The sequence below is a fragment of the Vulpes vulpes genome, chromosome 8 (genome assembly GCF_048418805.1).
Source record: "Vulpes vulpes isolate BD-2025 chromosome 8, VulVul3, whole genome shotgun sequence".
Lineage (NCBI taxonomy): Eukaryota > Metazoa > Chordata > Mammalia > Carnivora > Canidae > Vulpes > Vulpes vulpes.
The window spans coordinates 30,453,184-30,471,279 of record NC_132787.1 but is presented as its reverse complement, the minus strand read 5'-3'; the positions used below and the strand labels follow the sequence as shown (position 1 = coordinate 30,471,279).

The window sequence follows — 18,096 nt, the reverse complement described above, 5'->3', positions numbered from 1 at the left end:
CTTCCTCTTCTGGTTAAGTACGTAAACACAACCACTACTACATTCCAACTCTCCCCTAAGGTGATAAAATAAAGCCTTAAATGGTGCAAATAATAATGGCTAATATTAATTGAGAACTTACTATGTGTTTGTGTTCCAAATTAATACTATACAGATGGACACTATCATTATTCCCACTGGAAAGAGGTGAAATCTGAGGAATAGAGGTTAATAAGTAACTTGTAAGAATTCCAGGTGCAGCAATATGGTAAAATGAGCTAATGAAGACCTTCACTACAGATGCATAGAAAAAATGAGATACAAACTAGATACACAGCTTTACTTACAATAAGGAAAATCCACTGGTACTAAACTAAAGTGGTATGCACAAAAGCAAATACTGCCAGTTATGGCCTCCAGGAATGATCACGGGAGTCTCTTTTGCACTTAAGTCTAGTTGAAATTGGTAAGAAAATAGCCTCTCAAGTAAGGAGATCAAAAGAAAGTACACTCTCAAGAGAAGAGTTAGGCTAGATTTCTGGCCCTGCTTTTCTACAACACAGGATACAACCTACCCAACTGTCCCCTAATGGTCATGTAAGGACAGAAGGAGGAATCTCAGGAACACAAGGTATACAGTTGGTGCTAAGCTCCTTCCTTAAAACCAGAGCTATTTTCAAAAGGCTCTAACCACATTAAAAAATGATGAGGGGAATACGACAAATCCACCCACCACTGTCTTAATAAGACTTCAAGAGAACTTGTCTCTGACAATTGGGATAAAAGTACAAGGGAAATGCTACAACCAGAAATTAAAAACCCTATGCTTGTGTCACAACAGTTCTGAAGTCTGAATTTGTATGAGAATCTTCAAGCTAAGAAATTGAGGGGTCCTGCGGTTATGATCTCCCTGGAATATCTGGAAGAAACAAACACGAAACCACTTTAAAGAAACCCTCCATAAACAGGGCCACATGGGATCTCTATAAGCTGGAAAAACCAAACCAAACCAAAATAAAAAACAGTCCTTGCTGAAGATGAGCCTATAATTTAAAAATTACAAAATACGTAAGAAAATGATTTACTGCTATTGAGCATTAACAAATGTATCAAACAGAAAGTTTAGTACTCAACTAATTTTGTAATATGAAGATAAAAAAACAAAGTTTAATTATTAAAAGATGGAGGAAGAAAAAAAAAAGCCTATAAAGAAAAGGAAAGTGAAAAAAAAAGGTTTTACAACAATCATACAGATTGCAAAGATACACATATTCTCTGCATACAGCACCCAGAGTTTTCATACCAAGTTTCTGTAACTTAAAAAGAGAATAGTGTAAGTAGAGATACATAGGATTTTAAAAACTTACTTAGAAAAACTATAATCAATGCAGGAACTCAATTATATGGTAGGATCTATCCATACCAATGTTCCCTCTCTACTATTTTGACCACTCTGTCCTTGCAATTCTTCATTGCTGGAAATTCTGACCATCCCCCAGGCCACTGTGAACCATCCCGAGCATCCTTGCAAAAAAAGATGGAGTGGAAACTGTGATGTGCCACCCAGATCCCCTTTCAGGACTGAATGATTTATTCCCCTGTTGTACTGCTGCCAGCAGACAGCCCTCAGCTATCAGCTCTCTTGAGAACTGCCTTGGCTGAAGATTCTCCTCCCCCAAGGTCTTGCTTCCTTCCCAGGGTAGCCCACATCCAAAGACTGGATGACATGGGGAATATAAAGACTTGACCCTCTCTCCCCAACTGGAGACCATGATGAAGAGCCATCAAGCCTCAGAACTCCCCGCTGAGTCAGATCTCCATTACAGACCCATGTACAATAGCCTAACTCCCCTTCTGCTTAATACTGGTTTCTCCATTCCCTTCCCTTCCCTTCCACAGGGGTAGATCCAAAGAGCACTTTCTAAGAAACTTATGGCACACTAATTTCCATCTCAGATCTATATCCTGGGGAACCCACACTGCAAAAGAAGAGCATCATAAACAAAAAGGACAGGATATGAGGCAGCACTATCAAAGGAGTGAGAAAAGTAATAAAGCTTTGAAACCAATGAGCAAATGAGCAGAACACCAGAAAGTGTTAATATCTCTTTGGCAAGGAGATGGGTAGCACAAGGGAAAGCCTTTTTCAAAATAAACAGTATAATCACAAAATTCCAATACAACATTTCAATTGTCTCACCAAACTTGAAAGCCAAAAGGGATCTTATGGAGGATCCCAATTCCAACCCATCTTTTTGAAGATATCATCGCTTAGGTCCATGGGTCTGTTAAATGCCAAAAATGTTGCTGCTTAGACTTTAGGCCATTTATACTTCTAAGACTGTCATTTTCCTAACAATAAGTTACCTGGTACATTTAATTCCTAGCTGGAGAGCAAAGTTACCAGTAAAGAGATGTGCATGTGCAATTTCCAGCTTCCTTCAATAGTCATGGAAAAACGTGCAGCAACCAAATCTATCATGTTCCAAATATATAATATGTCTTATGGCTACTTCTGGTAAATGCCCTATCTTGGAAGGTTGAGAGAATCAACAAATACCCATGAGCCTTGTTTAAATTTGTCCCATGTTCCAAGTAACAGGATTTTGATATACCTTTTTGTTCTGAACCATCAGTGAAGATGTTAATGATAGCTTTATAAAAGGTTAATCTGGTTCAGGCTGATATATAACCAATCATTATTAAGAACACTAATAAACATGCATGGACTAACACCATGTTCGTTCATATGCACACTCAGGATGCCAGTGACACGGGACCAATCCAAGCAAGGCTCACGGGTATTTGTCGATTGCCTCACCCTTCTGCGACAGGGCAGTTTACCAGAAGCAGCCCCAAGAAATATATCTGGAACCCAGATTTGGTTGCTGCAGGTTTTCCTGTAACTACTGAAGGAGATTGCACATGCGCATCTCGTTACTGGTAACCTTGCCATACATTCCATACTTAGTAACCACAAATATGGAGGCAGGGAAGGTAAGCTGTAACAAAACATATCAAGTAAGGCCACTGGACCCACAATGACGGGAAGTCATTAACATGACGTTAGTAGGGCAAGCAAGCAGAATGGATCCGGCTGCCACGATCATTCCACCTTGGAAACACAGTAGAACTTCAGTCTCAGTTCCTGTACAGTTCAATCGCAGTTCCTCATCTGTCTTTCATTACTTCCTCTCCCAAGAATCGCAATCTGCTTTGTCTGCTGTAAACCATTCTGCTCCTTCTGACTTTAAAACCCTTTTTAATGGAAGAAACTAAGTGTCACTAATATGAGAAAATACAGAAGTTTCTAGACTCTAAATTGCATATTGCCAAACCTCAATTACATACAAGTCAAGCTACCTAAATTCAGAGGGCAGAACGATCAACTAAATGCTTTAACACCTTACCTAGAGATGAAGCAGCAGTGCAATATAATTCATATTTGGGGAGAATCATGTAACATTATTAATACAAGGCATACAAAAGAGCAAATATGCATGGCACGTGAAGGAGACAAAGAATCAACTTGTCATATGAAGAAACAATGAATGAGTCACTATCATTTTGGAGCTACTATTTGGACACAGAATCCAGAGTTAAGGTGGGAAAAAAATATAACTGCTACTTCTTAGAATTAATAAACAGCAGTACCAACAATATTCATTCTTTACATAAGTTATGTAAATGAGTGGTATCATAATTAAATTTTCAAGTCTACAGATGGCTTGAGTCTCTTATAAGTTAGGGAAACACTGATTTGAGAAAAATGAACTGCAAAATTATGTAACAGGGTATATAAGGGAACAAAATGGTAGTTTCACCTTAAACTGGCAAAGTTTAGATATTCTCATGGAACACTGCACAAATTCATTTGGTTATGGATTTTAAATGTCATTTCCAACCTAGGAATCACCATACAGTTCCAGTCACACTCTTATTTGGCAATTAAAATCAAAAAGAAAAAAAATTAATGGTGAAAACAAAAAAGTGATTTCTCATTCCTATTCATGTCCTGTAACCAAAGACAAGTAGTAAAGTGTAAAGACCTCAGTACTAAGAAACTGAAGGCGTGTGTTTATGCATCAAGTCTGACACTTAATAGCTCTGTAACGTTGGGCAAGTAACTTAACCTCTCTCAGCCTCCATTTCCTTACCTGTAAAATGAGATCAATGAGATGAATTTGTAAGCTCTCATTCAGATCTATTCTAGAACATTTACATAGTTCAAAGTTAAAAACAGAAAATCTACTCAATTAGATTTTGGCTAAAACATAGTAAAAGGCAGTTTTACATTTTAAAATGGTAAATTTTCAGAAAAATGAAATTACCAAATAGTCAGGAAATCTAACAATAAATGAGGAAAAGTTATTAGTTGCTTATGAGGACATCTGTCAATTCATCTCACAAATTATGAAACAACACTTTTCATGAATCTTCAGTTTATGCTGAAAAATTCCAATTTAAATAGATTCTGCTGAAACACAGTATGTTTAAAGAATTTCTGGAAGGCAAGAAAAATGGAAGCTTTTGGAATATAATACCAGTATTTCCTATCATTATTATTAAGATTTCATTCCAAGCCTCCTTATTTCACCTGATTCAGAAGGTGCTAGCATTCCACATAATTGGCTCGGTGAATGCACATCAAAAGAACTGACAGGATGTTCCTTGTAAAACACCATTTGTTAAAACACATCATCCCCCAAACCTGTGCTTTCCACAAAAAGTTAAACTCTGAAAAAAAAAAAAAGGATAGGACTACTTTGGTTTGTTAAAATCATGGGGTGCTTCTGGATTCTTAAGTACCATTTGGAAAGAAAGAGGCATTTCATATAGGCCTACTAATCCTTTCTAGAGTATTTTTACCATAACTCTATAATGCAGTCAAGAAATTATCACATTAGCTAGATGATGAGACTTAACCTCTCCTAAAAACTATAATCATGTGGTATGGCACTGGGAAGAAAGGGGTGTGTGTGTGAGTGCAAATCAGCAAATACAGAAAATGAATTGCAAACACTCAAAAGATACTATCTTATCAAAAAAACTGGGAGAAATGCCCAAGTTTAATTTCAAAGCATATACGTACTGAAGTACTGCAAAGAATCGTCATATATACACTTGAACAAGCTAACCGAGCAAGCTGCCTTGAAAAATTAAATCGAGAAGTATTACAATAGACAGACTGAAATGCGTGTTTTCAGAGCAGCAGTTTAGAAAAAGCTGTATAAATAGCTGTTAGAATGACATAGCTTATGTCATCCTTCAGAAATAAAACCTGCAATTAAATTTACACATCAAATGATCCTTGAAGCTCATATGTTACCAATAAATAGGGGCAGCAGAGGGCACTTAAATCAGACAAGCTGTGCATAGAACTATAGTCATATAAAGAGAAGCCATTACAGCAAAGCTTCAACATGATCTGAAGCTGAATGTCACAGTGATACACTGATATTAAATTGCCAGAGGCTATATCCATTTTAAAAGTGATCTAACTTATTTGAATATCACTGGACTAGAGTTTGCACAGGCAGAAAAATATATAACTATATGGCCTTTGGCTGAAGTGTTAATATAATGAAAGTTGGCCCTGGTTGGGCAAAATATTAAAGATTACTTTCAAGATTATTTTCAGTGAATAAAATATTGGTCTTCCAAACCAATTCTTAATCTTTATTTAGTTTGTAGTTTCAAGACCTCTCAATGACAATTCTAACACTAGTATCTAATTCCTTTGTATTCAGGACATGAGGCTATGGAAAACAGATTAAATAATAAACTTAAGTCAAGAAGTGGAATGTGATGGTCAAAAGAGCCATGGATTTGAAACCTAAAAGCTTAACATTTTCCCCTCAGCTCTACAATTTAGTCATATGACCTTAAGCAAATCATTAATGTAGGCAATAGAATATATTACAATCAACTCAGGTTCTTATGCAGAACAGGCACACATGCAGTGCTCTTATTTACAGCTGTGTGACTTGGGCCAAGTTACTCCAAGTCTGTTTGCTTGTCTACAAAATGAAAATAATAGTATCTTCTTCAGAGAGATTGAAGAAAATGATGCATGTCAAGAGTACAGCATAATGTAAAAAAGTGGTTAATAAACAGCTTAAAAAACGTCACTATTTCTCTGAGTTTTCTTTACCTTGAAAGTAATCTACCTCATATGTTACCTTAGAATAATTTCCTCTGCTGCATGTTGTCTTTGTCAGGTCACTGATCACTTAAGAAAACTGAGTTTTCTCCATTTTAAAAGAATTTTGTTCGCAACTAGGTAACCTTTTCTATTTGCCTTTAAAGTCTTTTTTTAGGGGATCCTGGGTGGCTCAGCGGTTTAGCGCATGCCTTTGGCCCAGGATGCGATCCTGGAGTCCCGGGATTGAGTCCCGCGTCGGGCTCCCAGCATGGAGCCTGCTTCTCCCTCCTCCTGTGTCTCTGCCTCTCTCTCTCTCTATGTCTATCATAAATAAATAAAGATTTAAAAAAATAAAAATAATAAATAAATAAATAAATGAAATCTTTTTTTACTTTGAATAAATAGATAATTAAGTATTATTTCATAGTCACCTGTGATCCTATTTAGTCAACTATCCAGACCTTTTGGTATTTTTGACAAAATCCCCGAAGGCTTTTCAACATCAAATTGATGGTTGTTTCCCAGAAGGCCCTCTGAAAATCTCAAAGGATTTGTCTCTCATCTTATAAAAGAGAGAAATTAATATAATTAAGTTTATTTGGTATGGTTAATTACATAGGAAAGACTGTCAAATAAGTGCGATAAACAAACACCAGTTATATGTTTATGGATACATTTTATTAATAAAGATATTCCAGAAGTTGTACAAAGTTCACAGAAACTGTCAATACACTCCGTCCAGTTATTATCTTAAATTGTTTTATACCACAGAAATAACTAAATTTTCCTATCAAATGAACTCTCATCAGAATTTTAACCATGATAAGTCTTTTGTCATTCATAGAGTTACTGTTCTGCTCCGATTCTTTCCTGAAAGTGTTTACAATCATCTACTAGGAGAATGCTCCATGATGGCATCACTTGAAAAACTCTGAGTCTATGTCACTGGGATGGGTAAGAATTTCCTGAACTAATGAAGAAGGTGATGAACCTGTAAACCTGTAACCAAAGATCTAGCAATTATAAAGGACTGAATGATGTGGATGGTTATAACTCTTGTTTGAAGCAGTACTTTTGTTCTTTAATGTTGTATTTTTCAGATTTAAGGAAACCTTTTCCTCTTTTCTCATGAGCTGCCTATAACACACAGCAATTTGGTAAATTATATTTTTGTAAACAGAATTGAAGCATCGACCTTTTCTCCCTACCTCATCCCTCCGGAATTTGAGAACTCATAGTGAGTATTCTTATTTTCATGGCAATATAGTTATTTGCATAAGTTTAATAAGAGTCTGTCCTTGTAACAAGACACTGTTGGAAACATTGGTTATACTAGAAAGACTTTAACTGGAATGCCATATTTGAGAGTGATACGCACAGAATCCATTATGAGTGGACTGCTTTAAAGAACTAAGGCTGAAAAAAAAAAAAAAAGAACTAAGGCTGACTTTAGGGAGCCAATGCTTATAAAGCTCCCCTCCTAAAAACTGCCTAGTAGCTTGCTTATAGGATTTCTGCCTAATAGATAAGTAAGGAAGGTCACTTCCTAGCAGAATCTAGGAACCTCAGGGTATTTGGAGGACCTCAAAAAGAGAGGAATTCACACATCTGTAAGTGTTGCAGACACAATCTGACAATGAGTTACTGGTTTGGTCTTCTAGGCTCAAAAGGCTTTTAAAAGTCCAATCTGAGATTCCTCATTAGAAATTCCGGCAAAGATGGCTTTTAAAAAGCACATATGGCCATTCTTTTTGCTTCACTGATATAAATAATCAGCCCAAGTTAATGAAATGAGACTTATTTTGCAAACAAATTGGTTTTACATAGGTTATCTTTGATAGAAATGGGAGTGACTAAACACAAAAATTAAGTCTCAATGGGAAACTATAGCACAAGCTCATTGGCATTAAATTCTAGTCCTCTTCATTGTCTTTAAGGTTTTGTTATTTACTTATAAAGTGCCAGATCTTGATTTCTTCTAGTCTCTTCCAATATCTAGCTATAATTCTTGAAACTAATGTTTCCAATTTTTCTCACATCCTTCTGACTTGGAATGACTAAAAATGAAAAATGCCTCTTTCCCAAAGCCCTGCAAGTTGAAGCTGGACAACATGATATCAACTTTAGAGACATTACCACAACAGCTCATGGTGGACAACCTTCTGGCCTTTTGCTTTGTGGGCCACTCAGAAAGTTCACCAGAGCACCTGATGAGATCACCAGAGACATTCAAACTATAAACGAGGAAAACCTGCCAGATTACAACCATCTGCTCTCACCCTATCTAAAGATGCTTTGAGTCAAATATCTATAAACATACCCAATGACTGCACTCTGGACTCAAAAACCATGTTTATGGTTTGTTCTAACTATTAAACATTAACCTTTTTTTTTCTTTTGTCTCCATAGTAATATCCGAGACTGAGAAATTGATTCAATAGGTTATGGGAAAATCCACTAAACCATCTTCTAGACCGTGAAAGTTCTTCAGGAAGTTTCAGACAGGGGAAGAAATGACATGGTTTAGGAAATACTCCCATCCACCCCCTTAAATATGGCAGTTTGGCATTTTGAATATCTTAAGGTAAAAGGGTTTGAGAAAATGGCTGAAGTAGGTCATTCTGACCTTCCCAGCCCTTCTCTCCTAAAACAGGTCACAAAATCCTCATGTGAGAGATACCCTCCCTTCACCAGGAAGAAAAGAGTGTCCTTATCTCTGAAGACAAAGGGACACTGAGAGGAATTGGAACAAATAGGCCTTGTGAAGTTTCTCCATTTATTATACTTATCCAATACTCTTTGTTCTAGCATATTCCTCCATAACTGGACACTCTTCATCAAACCTAGATAAAAATAAGGTCTCCTTCATTTCTTAATGAAGGCTTCTACTTCAATAAAAACTTTTATTAAATAAATCTGACTTTTCTCCTATTAATCTTTGTCACTTTAATTTGCAGACCAGCCAGAGATGCTAAGGTTGAAGCAAACGTTTTCTGCCCCTACACTCCACAGACACTATGCTCTCACCAAAACTGCATGATGTATATCACGTATAAAAATTTATCCTGATTTTATAGGGAACATTTTTTTATACAATTCTTTTTTTTTTTTAGATTTTATTTATTTATTCATGAGAGACACAGAGAAAGACAGAGACAGAGACAGAGACACAGGCCGAGGGAGAAGCAGGCTCCATGCAGGGAGCCCGACCCGAGACTTGATTCCGGATCTCCAGGATCACACCCTAGGCTGAAGGTGGTGCCAAACCGCCGAGCCACCTGGGCTGCTCGTACACAATTCTTAGTTTAGCAGTGATCTCTCATTAAAACCCTTTGCCCATAACTTCAATTTTTTCTTGCTCATTTTTTACCTTTTTCTTTTTAGATCAACAGGATTCATTCTGTTGTCAGAATGGATTTTTTATTGTATATGTATACGGCATATTTTTCCTCTAGACCAAAATAAACATACACCTTGCATTTATGTTGTCAGTGTCAAGTTCTAACTCAGAAACCATAACATAGATCTATTCTATATCTTTAAAAGAAAAAAGTAATAGGTTAGGTCGTTTGGTATTATCAATAATATCAGACATTATTCCCTAAATTAACAACTACATTTGTGTTTCTTTTTATAAATCTGATACATGTAGTAATACTTTCTATATACCTGCCTAGATTATTTTAATTGCATATCTTTTTAAAGATTTAATTATATGAGGGGATCCCTGGATGCTCAGCGGTTTAGCACCTGCCTTTGGCCCAGGGCCTGATCCTAGAGACCCGGGACTGAGTCCCACGTCAGGCTCCCTGCATGGAGCCTGCTTCTCCCTCTGCCTGTGTCTCTGCCTCTCTCTCTCTCTCTTTCTCTCTCTCTTATGAATAAATAAATAAAATATTTTTTTTAAAAAAAGATTTATTTATTTGAGAGAGAGAGAATGCATGAGAGGGGGAGAAGGGCAGAGGGGGAAGGAGAGAGATAATTTCAAGCAGACTCTGGGATGAGCGCAAAGTCCAATGAGGGGCTCAATCTCAGGACCCTGAGATCAGGATCTGGGCCAAAACCACGTCAGACATTTAACGGACTGTACCACCGAGGCACCCCTATGGTAGTGCTTGTTGGCCAATTCCCAAGTTAAGATCATTTTACATATTAACCTAATGCTACCTTTACCATCTCAAAGAGGCGCACTTTAATTTTTACTGCAAACACAAAATTCAGTTTTAAGATAACCAATACACTGACTATGCTAGTACTAAAGCATCACTTCATTTATGTAAGGATGCCTGTTGTCATTCTTTCTGTATTTCCTATTGACTTTGAGTATTACAGTATTCATTCACATATCAAAAAAGTTCTATGGCTTCTTAATAAGAAATCAAAATATTGCATGAGTCAGTCAGTCCCCACGAACTTTCAGAACTTGATGTCAAAATCTAATCCACATTTCAGACTCCCAGGATAAATTGTGCACTTTATGTATAAGGTATATTTTGAATACTACAAAAAAGTCTCCATTAATTGACCACAACAGTAGGGAAGACTAAGATGCAGAAAGAACAAGACAGCTTTTCTGATTGTTATAAATTTTGTCAAAAGTTTTCTATATCTTTAAATATAGAAATTATTTCAAATCAGCTATAATTCTATTTTAAATTTTGGCTGCTATGGTATAGTAAGTACATACTAAACAGTCATAAGGATTTTCAGTAGATTTTTACATGGTTCTTTTAGAAAGACACATACACATGCATAACTCCCACCTGAATTCTACTGGCATTGCTCTATTTTACAAGGGCGCTTGTTTACAGACAACTCAGTATCTGTGAGTAATAGATATTGCTTTACTGTTAAAACCTATCAATCTTCAAGGTTCCCCCCACCAAATTAAAATAGCATAAAATGAATTAATGAAACAAAAGATCACCTAGGTATCCAGTTAGGGAACATGAACAATATCTACTTTGTTTACTTCAAAGCAAACATTATTTCGTATTCAATTAAGATACCACTAGCCCAGGGATCCATGCTAATAAATTAAAATAAGCCAGCAGATCTTCTACCTACCCGCTAGATCTCTAAACCAAATTGTATTCTCATTTAAGGGGACTATCAGTAATTATGGCGACAACATACTTCATCTCTACCACTAACTTTGCACTGACTAAAATCATTTCAGAGAGTTTGTATGCACACATTCCATAGTTTACATAGCACTTTCACATGCATTATTCTTCTTAATTCTTGTACTTTTGTTACCTTATCAAAAATTATACAAAGGGTTACAGTAGTCACACAGTGTCTCAACCACTTCTCGGTACTGACCTTGAACATCAAACCAGTAGAAATCTCATTACAATAGCCCTGATTCACCACCAAAAAACAGAGAGATGGATGAGGGAAAAAAATACAAATGAGGGGAAAATATGAATTTTAAAAATTCATAAATTCTGTCAGTGAACAGTGTCAAACATTTGTTGGAAGTCTGTCTCATGTGAGTACTTAAGGGGAAAGGAAAACTTCTCCTTTGTCCCCTTCCAGGTTCTTTGGCTGATCTAATAATTAAATTGACATAAAACAGATTAACAGGAAAATAACAAAATTAATCCACATATATGGAAGCTCACAGAAATAAGAGTTTCAAAGATATAACCACAAACAGGCAGCTTTTATATCTTTTAGACAAAGAAACAATACATTTGTGAGGAACTGATAAGATAAAGGGGTTTGGGCTTCGGGTAGGAAATCAGTAAAGAAGTAGTAACAAGGTTTATTTATACAGCCTTCTCAAGCTTGAATTCCTTCTTTTTGGCAATAAGGATGCTTTTTACCCTCCAGGTGCAGAGAGGGTACCCTTCCATGGGGAATTTATTTCCTGCTTTCAGAGGGCAAAAAGAGAGTCCGTGTCCTTCATGCATGGGCTATTTCTTAAGTAACTTTAATTCACAATCATCAATGTGCCAAAGTAGTATATTTTGGGGCAGCCTACCCTGAACCCATCAGTATGCTGACTGGTTTGTAAAAAATGTGGAATTCTCCCTTTAGGTTGTATTTGAGATATAGATACATATACTAAATAGAGTTTGCCCTTTAGGTTAACCTGTATTACAGATCTACATACACTAAAAGCATACAAGTAACATATATGAATAAACACAAAACACAGCATAAATCTAATAGACTCGTGTATAAACCAAAGATCAGAAGACTTTAATATGATGGCCAATGAGAAGTCAGTTAGTCATAAAAACTGAATAAACAGAAAGGTTTCAGGAAGTAAAATGCCACTTCATTTCCAGTAAGGTTAGAAAGGATTTTAATATCTGAAGATAATTCCACAACAAAAATTAAATAGCGTGATAAAACAAGAAGGATTGTTTCTTTCACATGAAAGACAAGTTGAGAAAGAATACAAGCAGAAAAACAGCAAGAAACAAGAGGGATTATTGTCAAGGATGATAGAGTGATGGGATTTGGGAAAGGAACTGAGAGTTTCATATTCACCTATAGGATAGAAAATTCAGTCCCTGTGGTTAGTAGGAAAAAAACATCTTAAAAACAAATCACCTGGAGAAGGCAGCACCGGCTCAGTAGAATTCAAGTATGTGCCAAAGTCCAGTAAAAGAACTAGAACAAAAGTTCTACAGTGATATGTGCCAGGTGGATTTATGAAAAACAGTCAAGAGGGAAGTGCCAGGTTTTGTCAAAAGCCTATTTGTTTGTGGAATGACGGCAATGAATGAAGAGAAATGTATATCTATGTATACACATACATACAGGATATTTTCCTGCTGGACAAAGTGATACAGTAGGCATTCCTCTAAACAGTGAAATGGCAGTAAGAGGCAGGTTTTGAAGTGACAATGTAAAGCTTTATCTTTCAAATTTATTTACTGTAAGTTGGTGATTAATTTTCCTGCCTCTCTTTGCCTCCTAAAAGAATGAATAAATAAAGATTTACTAAGTGCCTATTATGAAATCATATAGTTAAAAAAAAGAAATCATATAGTTGTTCTAGAAGCAGAAATGATAATTTTATTAATGATGGAGAAATAAAAGAGAAAAAAATCTCTTCAATTCAAACTAAGTAAATGGAAAACCATTTTTGATTCCTGAGAGTTAATCGGTTAGAGAGGACTTATCATACCCAAAACTATTTTAAAGTTTGTTGCATATATGACTCCTCAGATTTAAATTATTAAATAGATAAGAAAGACTGCAATTCAGTAAGTGATATTTTTTTCAGAGTTTGAAATTTACTAGCTCTCTTAAGTCACCATTCCACTCAGGAAATCTTATTAATTTATATAGTCAAATTTGAATTATACACAAGTAACTACAGTTTTACTGTTTAAATCTCACAAGGTCTGTGGCATCTGGGGTTCTGTTTTCTTGGCGGATTTAACTCCTAAACACCTAGGGCTGTACAGAGCTGGGTTTGCTATAGGAACAGTGATCCCAAGTAGGAAATTCTCATTATACCCAATTTGGCCAACTAGCAAAACACTGTGTGTGTTAGTGTGTGTGTGTGTGTGCATGCATGTGTACACATATATCTATCTACAAATAAACAAATCACTAGGTGTTTTTCTGTATGTTGGTAAATTGAACACCAATAAAAATTAATTTATTAAAAAAAATAATAAAAAAAATAAACAAATCACTACCCCCACTTCATCATTCTGCTTGTATTCATCCCTCCTCATTTCTGTATTATATTTTAAACATAACTGAAACATCTTAACATTTCTTTTAATGTTTGTAGAAACCTACGGGTTTAACTTTACAACAGGTGATCCACTGTTGCGGCTTATGTAAATTACACAAAGTATATGAAATGTTGACTCAGTAAAATTAAGAACAGATAAGCACAGTTTCCTTATCATGGTGTTTCTATAGGTTTTCTTCTCTCTCCTCTATACTGCTTCAACAAATGATGAAAAGTTTACAACTGCAGTACAGGATACTAACTCCCCACCAATTCTGATTACATTGGAAAAGCTTAAAACTGTGAAATGAGTGGGGCGCCTGGGTGGCTCAGTGGTTGAGCATCTGCCTTTGGCTCAGGTCATGATCCTGGGGTCCTGGGATCAAGTGCCTCATCCAGCTCCCTGTGGGGAGCCTGCTTTTCCCTCTGCCTGTGTCTCTGCCTCTCTCTGTGTGTCTCTCATAAATAAATAGGTAAAATCTTAACAAAACAAAACAAAACCCTGTGAAATCAGTAAACTCCTGCTAGTTAGCATGAAAGGAAATAATCCACAGATTAAAAGCACTGATGTAGCTAATTCTACTAAATCACTAGTTTTGCATTCTAACTACTTGCTTTTTAGTGATGGAAATTTAACTGTTGCCTAAAGTGTGGGCAACTGGTAGTAAAAAAACACAGGTGACCTAACCTGGAAGAATCATGCCAACCATAAAACTAAGCAGACTATTCATCCCTATGGTAATACTTCTTAAAAGTGACAGAGAAGTCAATCCATAGACTCCATTTTCAAACCAGAGAGTGTATATACATATATCATTTATACAGTAAACTGTGCCAAATTAATAACAGTCCAAGAGATGAAGCTTAAAGAAACTACAGCAGTGGCCCTGTTAATAATATTGACTGCTAATGCATGGAAAGGTAATCTGTTCCTCAGGCAAAGAACCACAGAGGATGTTACAAAAACACAAAAATAATCAGAAACATTCTCCCGGGTGCTGAGTCATTAACTGAATTTGAAAGGTCAGGCATTCTCCTAACAGCACCATATCTACTTGAGGAGAGTATATACCTTTTGCATGAAAATACAAGTCTGATATTTATGCTTTGTGACTTGAATACAAAAGAACCTTACAGATCTAAGACTTCATACTTTTGTGGGATTTTTTTGTACCTAGTTCCTTTAATTGTTCCCCTAAACTTTGCTTTTGAGCCCTTTGCTTTGCAGGTGGCTCTTCTAAGGAAACTATGGTTTGTCCACATACTCAGATTTGTTAGAATCTTCTGCCTCATATTTATAGGGCTTCTTACTGCACATAAAGTGGGTCCCAGGCTTATAGATTTGGGGTGAGCCTGGAGATAGCCCTTCAAGGAATGATTTATTTCCCTAGCTGCTGGCAGTACAGTCAATAGACAGCCTTGAGCAGTCAGCCCTTTGGAGGGACTGCCTCAGCAAGCTACCATCCCAAAGGTGATGCCCTTTCCAGGGAGGCCTACCACCAAAGAGTGATCAAGGTGCAGGCAGAGATACCTGGCCATTTCACTCCAATGCAGGACAAATTTTACAGGCCACTTTCGCTCCAAAACTCAAGGTGTGTGTATCAACAATCTGTGTCATTGGTCATACAATATGACCTGATTTTTCCCTCTGCCTAATCATGCCATATCTAAGATTCTAAATAAGGTCTACTAAAAAATAGTCATTTCAAAGATACTAATTCCAGAAACAGAGCACAACATATTTTGATATCAAGCTTTGGGAGTAAAATATTTAAACCAATAAAAATATGCTAAAAAACACAATTAAAAAAATAAAAAGACAAGCCATGGATGGGAATATTTACAAATCCTCTTTCTTTTAACATTTCTTTCAAGGCAAGTATACTGGTGACAAATTCCCAATGCAGTATTGTCCTGGTTTTAGCTCATAAAGTCTTTATGTCTCCTTCATTTTTGAAGGATGATTTTAGGGATACAGAATTCCACGTTGGTGACTGGAGGTTTGGTTTTCCCATAACTTCATTATTTCACTTTATAGTCTCCTCATGCCTAAAAGGTTTTTGAAGAGAAGACCATCGCATTCCTCCATAGTTGAGATACTTGGTGTGATGTCAGCCACTGTTAAGAATAAAAGCACAGCCTTTCCCTATAGCACTTGATTCCATATGCCAGTTTAACCGATACATACTCCACAAACACTGAGCTAGGGACTTAGAAATGATCTGAAAAATACAGATTCAATAAGATAAACGAACGAGGCTGTTCATGTCTACAGGAAGCTTAGAATTCAAGGGCTTTAAGTTAGAACATTCTGTTTTGTAAATGAAACCATGAAGTTTTTGAGGGCAGGGACTTTATTGTGGCCTCCTACTGCTACTCAACCTTTACATTTGCTTCCTGGGTTACTAAGGAGAATTACAAACTTGACAACTAGTGATCTCTAACAGTCTCTGACTGTTGGTCATCAACACTTTATCTCTTTTTGATTCCACAACATATTCCCCATAGTAACCACATCCTTAAGTTATAATATAGCACACTCCTCTTTTCCTTCACTCTTCTTCAGAAAATAATTATACTACCCTTATAATGAAAACAATAGAGACAGACTGCATGACCTCCCTTATCTACATGTAAATAAAATAATCTTTTTTAAGAAAATCTTTAATAGCACAAAAGATCTATTAGATGTTAAGTATTGTTTTAAAAAACAGATTCACAAATGACAAGCTTCCATACAACATTTCAATATTCCATTTATTCATTTGAGAAATGCACCTCAGGTAGAAAGTTCAGTCAACAATATATCTTATAGTATCTTAAGGCATGTCTTTATATCATCTGGAAATAAATCCTTTTTGGATAGAATAATCAAAATGTTCTGGGCAACTGTTATCCAAGTTTTTCCACTGATTTAATCAAATCCCCTAAACAGAATCTTTGTCCTCTTGGAAATATTTATTCTCTTTTCAAAATATTTTTAAGGGTTAAGTTCCAAATATAAAACTTTAAAATAAGCTTTTCACCATTTTAAATGTTTCACTCACTAGGGTTTCTTCACCTCATGCAAATTTCACCCTAAAGATTCAAAGAGCTAGAGTATTTTCCAAATAGAAACATCTTTTTTCTAGTATTCTTGCATAAAAAGATTTCATTGCATTTTATGTAAGCATCAGTGATTTCAATCATACCCAAACGGACAGCAAGAAGCCACTTGATGTGCTGTTATCTAACCCCTACAGCTTGTATGCTCACACTCTAAAATGAAAGAAAGAAAATGAAGTGTGCCAGTGTGTAGGCAAAAGGAAGCTGAATGATTAATCACTATATATTTCTGTTCTTTAAAATCTGATTTTGTAGCAGAATGTTTTCATCATATCCTTAAAACAAACATACACTGAAAAGTAAATGTTTTAAGTGCTTAATACTTTTTTGTGTGTTGTTTTTGCAAAGATAAACAGTTTAGATAACTGCCTACTTCTGAGAGTAATTAAATCCAAAGTTAAACTGTGCATTTCATAAAATTCTAACCCTATTCTCAGAAACACCTCAATAGTGACCAATTAATCCATCTCCATAAGTCTGTAGTAACTTCAGTCAGACAGGTTGACCTATCTCTACGTTTAGACTTTCTTGTGTTAACAAAGATGGCCAGTGTATCAAAGAATCCACAACTACACACAATTTCAACAAGAGACCTGATTTATCAACATGGTATTTTGTTACAGGCTTACCTATACATAACTCCCTTTGGGCTTGATCTCATGATCATGACAATGATGATAACAAATTGCGGGAGGAGGATAAATCAGCAATGACAATAATTATCTAAGCACATATTTATGCTCCATATCATCCATCCTGAGCACTTTCTTTCTTTTTTTAAGATTTATTTATTTATTTGAGAGAGAGAGAGAGCATGTGGGACCAGAGGGAGGGAGTGGGGGTGGGGGAGAGAGAATGAATTTCAAGCAGTCTCCCTGATGAGTATATCGCCAGATGCAGGGCTCAAACTCACAACCCTGAGATCAAGACCAGAGCCAAAATCAAGAGTTGGAGGCTTAACGGACTGAGCCACCCAGGAGACCCCATACTGGACATTTTCTGTATGCTATCTCCTTTAATCCTAACAATTCTGTGATGTCAGTAATAGTTATACCCATTTTATAATCATGAGGTTTAAGGCTCATGAGGATACATGCCCAAAATTTTATAAATGTTTGATGGCAAAGATGGTGATCAGGCTTTTTCCTATAGCCTACAA

At 36.1% G+C, this 18,096-nt stretch overlaps 1 protein-coding gene across 9 annotated transcripts in view; it reads right to left on the bottom strand.

Moving 5' to 3' along the window:
• The window catches only part of EPS8 (EGFR pathway substrate 8, signaling adaptor), a 174,986-nt gene that overhangs the window by 98,725 nt on the left and 58,165 nt on the right, over positions 1-18,096 (bottom strand). The window lies entirely within an intron of this gene.